This window comes from Oncorhynchus keta, unplaced genomic scaffold (assembly GCF_023373465.1).
Source record: "Oncorhynchus keta strain PuntledgeMale-10-30-2019 unplaced genomic scaffold, Oket_V2 Un_contig_19162_pilon_pilon, whole genome shotgun sequence".
Taxonomy (NCBI): domain Eukaryota; kingdom Metazoa; phylum Chordata; class Actinopteri; order Salmoniformes; family Salmonidae; genus Oncorhynchus; species Oncorhynchus keta.
The window spans coordinates 195-8051 of record NW_026281313.1 but is presented as its reverse complement, the minus strand read 5'-3'; the positions used below and the strand labels follow the sequence as shown (position 1 = coordinate 8051).

At 50.7% G+C, this 7857-nt stretch overlaps 1 pseudogene; it reads right to left on the bottom strand.

The window, feature by feature from the left end:
- Positions 1-452: 452 nt before the first annotated feature.
- LOC127920362 (metallophosphoesterase 1-like) lies at positions 453-7131 on the bottom strand (annotated as a pseudogene).
- Between the last annotated feature and the right edge of the window lie 726 nt (positions 7132-7857).

The following is a 7857-nucleotide window of genomic DNA, read 5'->3' as shown; positions in this document are numbered from 1 at the left end:
TGTGTGTGTGTGTGTGTGTGTGTCAATACTATACATCAAATGCTGGTTGAAGACATGCATATCTTGTATCAGACTTCTGTACTGTATATCCAGGCCGTACAGAGATCAGAACCTGTAGTCATAAACCCTCCTCCAGAGTAGGACTGCTGATCTAGGATCAGTTTAGCCTTTGAGATCACAATGAATGAGATGACATGGACGGGAATAGGCTCTGATCCTAGTTCAGCACTACTACTCTGAGATGGTTTTATGAATACAGGCAGGAGATGGGAGACTGAACTTTAATTCTTCTCGGGGGTAGAGGGGGTAGAAATGGCATGAATAGATCCAACGTGATTCCAACACACAGGTGCTCTCCAGGTAGAAGCTGTCCTAACTACAGATCTAGAATCAGATCACTGTATCCCCAATACTAATTAGCATAGCCACCTCTCTGCATGAGAGGGCGACAGCATAGCCACCTCTCTGCATGACAGGGACGACAGCATAGCCGCCTCTCTGCATGACAGGGACGACAGCATAGCCACCTCTCTGCATGACCGGGACGACAGCATAGCCACCTCTCTGCATGAGAGGGACGACAGCATAGCCACCTCTTTTCATGAGAGGGACGACAGCATAGCCACCTCTTTTCATGAGAGGGACGACAGCATAGCCACCTCTCTGCATGAGAGGGACGACAGCATAGCCACCTCTTTTCATGAGAGGGGCGACAGCATAGCCACCTCTCTGCATGACCGGGACGACAGCATAGCCACCTCTCTGCATGAGAGGGACGACAGCATAGCCACCTCTCTGCATGACAGGGACGACAGCATAGTCACCTCTTTTCATGAGAGGGACGACAGCATAGCCACCTCTCTGCATGAGAGGGACGACAGCATAGCCACCTCTCTGCATGAGAGGGACGACAGCATAGCCACCTCTCTGAATGAGAGGGACGACAGCATAGCCACCTCTTTTCATGAGAGGGACGACAGCATAGTCACCTCTCTGCATGACAGGGACGACAGCATAGCCACCTCTCTGCATGAGAGGGACGACAGCATAGCCACCTCTTTTCATGAGAGGGACGACAGCATAGCCACCTCTTTTCATGACAGCATAGCCACCTCTTTTCATGACAGCATAGCCACCTCTCTGCATTAGAGGGACGACAGCATCCAGCATCTGACCCTGTATCATTCAGCAGTCAGGGACAACCTCTACCTGAGACGATCAGAGAGACTTGTGTTTGCTGATGGGACAGAAGTTGAGGCACCGGAGAAGGCCTCTTATCCACAGGCAGTGGACCAGAGGGAGGAGGAGGAGGCTGGCTCCGGTAGAACAGTACAGCGCTATCACCGTACTCTCCTCTGGAAGGAAACACTTCGACAGGCCGTAACCGCTTGGAGAGAAAGAACCCTGAGAGGGAGAGAAAGAAAGGTAATACTGTATCTATTGTGTCTATGGCGTACAGGGCATTCGGCAAGTATTCAGACCCCTTCCCTTTTTCCACATTTTGTTAGAATTTACAGCCGTGTGCTAAAATAGTTTCAATTAATTATTTTCCTCAATCTATACACAATACCCCATAATGACATCACCCTGCCCCATAATGACATCACACTGCCCCATAATGACATCACCCTGCCCCATAATGACATCACCCTGCCCCATAATGACATCACACTGCCCCATAATGGCATCACCCTGCCCCATAATGACATCGCACTGCCCCATAATGACATCACCCTGCCCCATAATGACATCACACTGCCCCATAATGACATCACCCTGCCCCATAATGACATCACACTGCCCCATAATGACATCGCACTGCCCCATAATGACATCACCCTGCCCCATAATGACATCACACTGCCCCATAATGACATCACCCTGCCCCATAATGACATCACCCTGCCCCATAATGACATCACACTACCCCATAATGACATCACACTACCCCATAATGACATCACACTACCCCATAATGACATCACACTACCCCATAATGACATCACACTGCACATCACACTACCCCATAATGACATCACACTGCCCCATAATGACATCACACTACCCCATAATGACATCACACTACCCCATAATGACATCACACTACCCCATAATGACATCACACTGCACATCACACTACCCCATAATGACATCACACTGCCCCATAATGACATCACACTACCCCATAATGACATCACACTGCCCCATAATGACATCACACTGCCCCATAATGACATCACACTGCCATAACTATTCAGGCACTTTGCTATGAGACTTGAAATTGACCTCAGGTGTATCCTGCTTCCCATTGATCATCATTGAGATGTTTCTACAACTTGTTTGGAGTCCATCTGTGGTAAATTCAATTGATTGGGCATTATTTGGAAAAGCTCCCACAGTTTACAGTGCATGACAGAGCGAAAACCAAGCCATAAGGTCGAAGGAATTGTCCGTAGAGAGCCGAGACAGGATTGAGTCGAGGCACAGATCTGGGAAAGGGTCCCAAAACATTTCTGCAGCATTGAAGGTCCCCAAGAACACAGTGGCCTCCACCATTCTTAAATGGAAGAAGTTTGGAACCACCAAGACTATTCCTAGAGATGGCCACAGCAGGGACTGGGAGACAAGTAAGGATCAAGTGAAAGATGAACAGAGAAAAGTACAGAGATCCTTGATGAAAACCTGCTCCAGAGCGCTCAGGACCTCAGACTGGGGTGAAAGTTCACCTTCTAATAGGACAATGACCCTAAGCACACAGCCAAGACAATGCCATGTTCTGTTATAATCTCCACCCGGCACAGCCAGAAGAGGACTGGCCACCCCACATAGCCTGGTTCCTCTCCACCCGGCACAGCCAGAAGAGGACTGGCCACCCCACATAGCCTGGTTCCTCTCCACCCGGCACAGCCAGAAGAGGACTGGCCACCCCACATAGCCTGGTTCCTCTCCACCCGGCACAGCCAGAAGAGGACTGGCCACCCCACATAGCCTGGTTCCTCTCTAGGTTTACTTTGAGATATCAGCTGATGTACGAAGGGCTATATAAATACATTTGATTTGATTTGGCTTTGGGACAAGTCTCTGAATGTCCTTCAGTGTCGCAGCCAGAACCCTGACTTGAACCCAATCCAATATCTCTGGAGAGACCTGAAAACAGCTGTGCAGCAACGATCCCCATCCAACCTGACAGAGCTTGAGAGGATCTGCAGCGAAGAATGGGAGAAACTCCCAAATACAGGTGTGCCAAGCTTGTAGCGTCATACCCAAGACGACTCAAGACTGTAATCGCTGCCAAAGATGCTTCAACAAAGTACTGAGTAAAGAGTCTCAATACTTATGTAAATGTGTGTTTTTTAATTTTTATACATATATATAAATGTATAAGAAAATAAAAGTATTTGCTTTGTCATATTGGTATTGAGTGTAGATTGATGAGGGGAAACAATTATTTAATACATTTTTAGAATAAGGCTGTAACGTAAACAACATGTGGAAAAGTCAAGGGGTCTGAATACTTTCCGAATACGAGAGAAGGCCAAAGCACAAAACAGCTCTGTATCAGAGTAACATCAGAGTTCGTAGGTCAGTTAGTTTGATCTAATCCAGAGCTAGCACACCAGATTCGACTCGTCACTCACCCTCAAGTCCTTGACTTGGGGTAATCAGGTGAGCTAGTTCAGGGCTACAAATAACATTGTGAAACATCTGGGTGTCCCAGTGGAGAGGTTTATTACTGATTGAGTGACTTACCAGGATGAAACTGGGATTGTTGCGGTTCCTCCAGTTGAAGGGCCGGAACACTGATCTCTGTGTACCGGTTGTCATGGAGAACCTGACAGCCGCTGTGGGTGTGGCCACTGAGAACCAGGCGGGGCTTAAACCATTGCAACAGCTGGGAGGATGAAGGGAAAGAATCTTTCATCATACCTGTACCCCAGGAGGCTGGTGAGGGGAGAGCGGGTCATAATAATGGCAGGGTTCATTCATACCGTTCCAGCCGTTACTATGAACCTGTCTTCCCCATTTAAGATGCCACCAGCCGCCTGTGACTTGAACCTCGCACCAATGGCAAATGTAATATTATCTCAGCGTCAGTATCCTACGCTGCAGTAGTTTGTGTCGGGGCTAGGGTCAGTTTGTTATATCTGGAGTACTTCTCCTGTCCTATTCGGTGTCCTGTGAATTTAAGTGTGCTCTCTCTAATTCTCTCTTTCTCTCTTTCTTTCTCTCTCTCGGAGGACCTGAGCCCAAGGACCGTGCCTCAGGACTACCTGACATGATGACTCCTTGCTGTCCCCAGTCCACCTGGCCGTGCTGCTGCTCCAGTTTCAACTGTTCTGCCTTATTATTCGACCATGCTGGTCATTTATGAACATTTGAACATCTTGGCCATGTTCTGTTATAATCTCCACCCGGCACAGCCAGAAGAGGACTGGCCACCACACATAGCCTGGGTCCTCTCTAGGTTTCTTCCCTAGGTTTTGGCCTTTCTAGGGAGTTTTCCTTGCCACCGTGCTTCTACACCTGCATTGTTTTGCTGTTTGGGGTTTTAGGCTGGGTTTCTGTACAGCACTTTGCTGATATCAGCTGATGTACGAAGGGCTATATAAATACATTTGATTTGATTTGGCCAACTGACTCTACAAGATAATGGTTTACTGGGTAACCAGGCTTCTTATTACAGCTCTGTTGGTGATAGGTCAATGACCGCTGCATGGTGACACCTGGTCTAGTGACAGACACCTGGTACCGTCCCTGGTCTAGTGACAGACACCTGGTACCGTCCCTGGTCTGAGTGACAGACACCTGACACCGTCCTGGTCTAGTGCAGACACCTGGTACCCCCTGGTCTAGTGACAGACATCTGGTACCGTCCCTGGTCTAGTGACAGACATCTGGTACCGTCCCTGGTCTAGTGCCAGACACCTGGTACCGTCCCTGGTCTAGTGACAGACATCTGGTACCGTCCCTGGTCTAGTGACAGACATCTGGTACCGTCCCTGGTCTAGTGACAGACATCTGGTACCGTCCCTGGTCCTACAGTGACAGACATCTGTGTCTGGTACCGTCCCTGGTCTAGTGACAGACATCTGGTACCGTCCCTGGTCTAGTGACAGACATCTGGTACCGTCCCTGGTCTAGTGACAGACATCTGGTACCGTCCCCTGGTCTAGTGACAGACATCTGGTACCGTCCCTGGTCTAGTGACAGACATCTGGTACCGTCCCCTGGTCTAGTGACAGACATCTGGTACCGTCCTGGTCTAGTGACAGACATCTGGTACCGTCCCTGGTCTAGTGACAGACATCTGGTACGTCCCTGGTCTAGTGACAGACATCTGGTACCGTCCTGGTCTAGTGACAGACATCTGGTACCGTCCCTGGTCTAGTGACAGACATCTGGTACTTTGGGATTTGGTGGGCCAAATTATAATCTGAGTGGTGGGCAGCGGTCGGAAACAAATAAGTTAAACAATAGCTTTTTATGGTCTTTTAACAATAGTAATCTCAGTAATCTCAGTCAACACATCAAACAATCAAATGGTTGTCATATAACTGGACACCTAACAGCACACTGTGATTGCCAGTATTCAACATTTAATCATTGGAGCATAGAAACTGCATTCAAATCTTGATGTCTTGTAATTTTACACATTTTGCCATTGGGGATGGAGAGAACATTTTTCAGTTTTAATCCTAATTCCCTGCAGTTCTACTCATTTGCCATGTTTGTATATCTGAGTGGTGACTAACAAAATCAATGGGGCCCCCTGGAGGTCAGGGCCCCTGGAGGTCAGGGCCCCTGGTGGTCAGGGCCCCTGGAGGTCCCCTGGTGGTCAGGGCCCCTGGTGGTCAGGGCCCCTGGAGGTCAGGGCCCCTGGTGGTCAGGGCCCCTGGAGGTCAGAGCCCCCTGGTGGTCAGGGCCCCTGGTGGTCCCCCTGGTGGTCAGGGCCCCTGGTGGTCCAGGGCCCCTGGTCAGGGCCCCCTGGTGGTCAGGGCCCCTGGTGGTCAGGGCCCCTGGTGGTCAGGGCCCCCTGGTGGTCAGGGCCCCTGGAGGGTCAGGGCCCCTGGTGGTCAGGGCCCCTGGTGGTCAGGGCCCTGGAGGTCAGGGCCCCTGGAGGTCAGGGCCCCCTGGTGGTCAGGGCCCCTGGTGGTCAGGGGCCCCTGGTGGTCAGGGCCCCTGGAGGTCAGGGCCCCTGGTGGTCAGGGCCCCTGGTGGTCAGGGCCCCCTGGAGGTCAGGGCCCCTGGTGGTCAGGGCCCCTGGTGGTCAGGGCCCCTGGTGGTCAGGGCCCCTGGTGGTCAGGGCCCCTGGAGGTCAGGGCCCTGGTGGTCAGGGCCCCCTGGTGGTCAGGGCCCCTGGTGTCAGGGCCCCTGGTGGTCAGGGCCCCCTGGTGGTCAGGGCCCCCTGGTGGTCAGGGCCCCTGGTGGTCAGGGCCCCTGGTGGTCAGGGCGCCTGGAGGTCAGGGCCCCTGGTGGTCAGGGCCCCTGGAGGTCAGGGCCCTGGTGGTCAGGGCCCCTGGAGTCTGGGCCCCTGGTGGTCAGGGCCCCTGGAGGTCAGGGCCCCTGGGCACAAGCCTTGGGTAGCCTGGTCAGCTATTCAGCCATGATAACAGCCATGATTACATCCAAATTTAGATTGATAATCTATAAAATGTTATCTGACATGGGATAATAGATTGACTGTTGTCTATTCTTCTATTCAAACTCTCAACAATAAGTTGAGACACCGCCTGACCATGTGCACCAAACCATGTGCTTTACCTCACGTCACTCATTGCCATACAAAACACGTTGGGCTTCATAATGACAGCAAATTGAGGTTGGCAAGAGCACAAACTGATGTGGGACCAGTCTATCAGTGGTCCACGTACCCTGTGAGAGGCCTCCTGAGACAGCACGTCGTACTTCTCTCTGAACAGCAGGTGGCGCTCTTCAGGAGGAGCAGCATCCCGACCCGTACAGCCCGCATCACTCACCCGGTACAGAGGGTAATGCTGAGGCAGGCAGGCAGGCAGGCAGACAGGCAGGCAGGCAGACAGGCAGGCAGACAGGCAGGCAGACAGGCAGGCAGACAGGCAGGCAGACAGACAGACGATTATTGTGAGTGGTCCTCGTTTTCCAATCAAGTCACTTGGATAGAGGAACAAACTAGAAATGCGAAAAGAACTTCAGAAACTCAACTCATTTCGAACAACAACACAGAAATCATTTGTATTAAAACCTTCTACCTTTCACTACCAATAGGGGTTATTACTGCGCAATAGGGGTTATTACCTCGTAATAGGGGTTATTACTGCGCAACAGGGGTTATTACCTCGTAATAGGGTTATTACCGCGCAATAGGGGTTATTACCGCGCAATAGGGGTTATTACCTCGTAATAGGGGTTATTACCTCGTAATAGGGGTTATTACCTCGTAATAGGGGTTATTACCTCGTAATAGGGGTTATTACCTCGTAATAGGGGTTATTACCTCGTAATAGGGGTTATTACCTCGTAATAGGGGTTATTACCTCGTAATAGGGGTTATTACTGCTGCAATAGGGGTTATTACCTGCGCAATAGGGGTTATTACTGCGCAATAGGGGTTATTACTGCGCGATAGGGGTTATTACTGCGCGATAGGGTTATTACCGCGCGATAGAGTTATTACCGCGCGATAGGGGTTATTACCGCGCGATAGGGGTTATTACCGCGCGATAGGGGGTTATTACCGCGCGATAGGGGTTATTACCGCGTGATAGGGGTTATTACCGCGCGATAGGGTTATTACCTCGCAATAGGGTTATTACCTGCAATAGGGGTTATTACCTGCGCAATAGGGTTATTACCTCGTAATAGGGGTTATTACCTCGT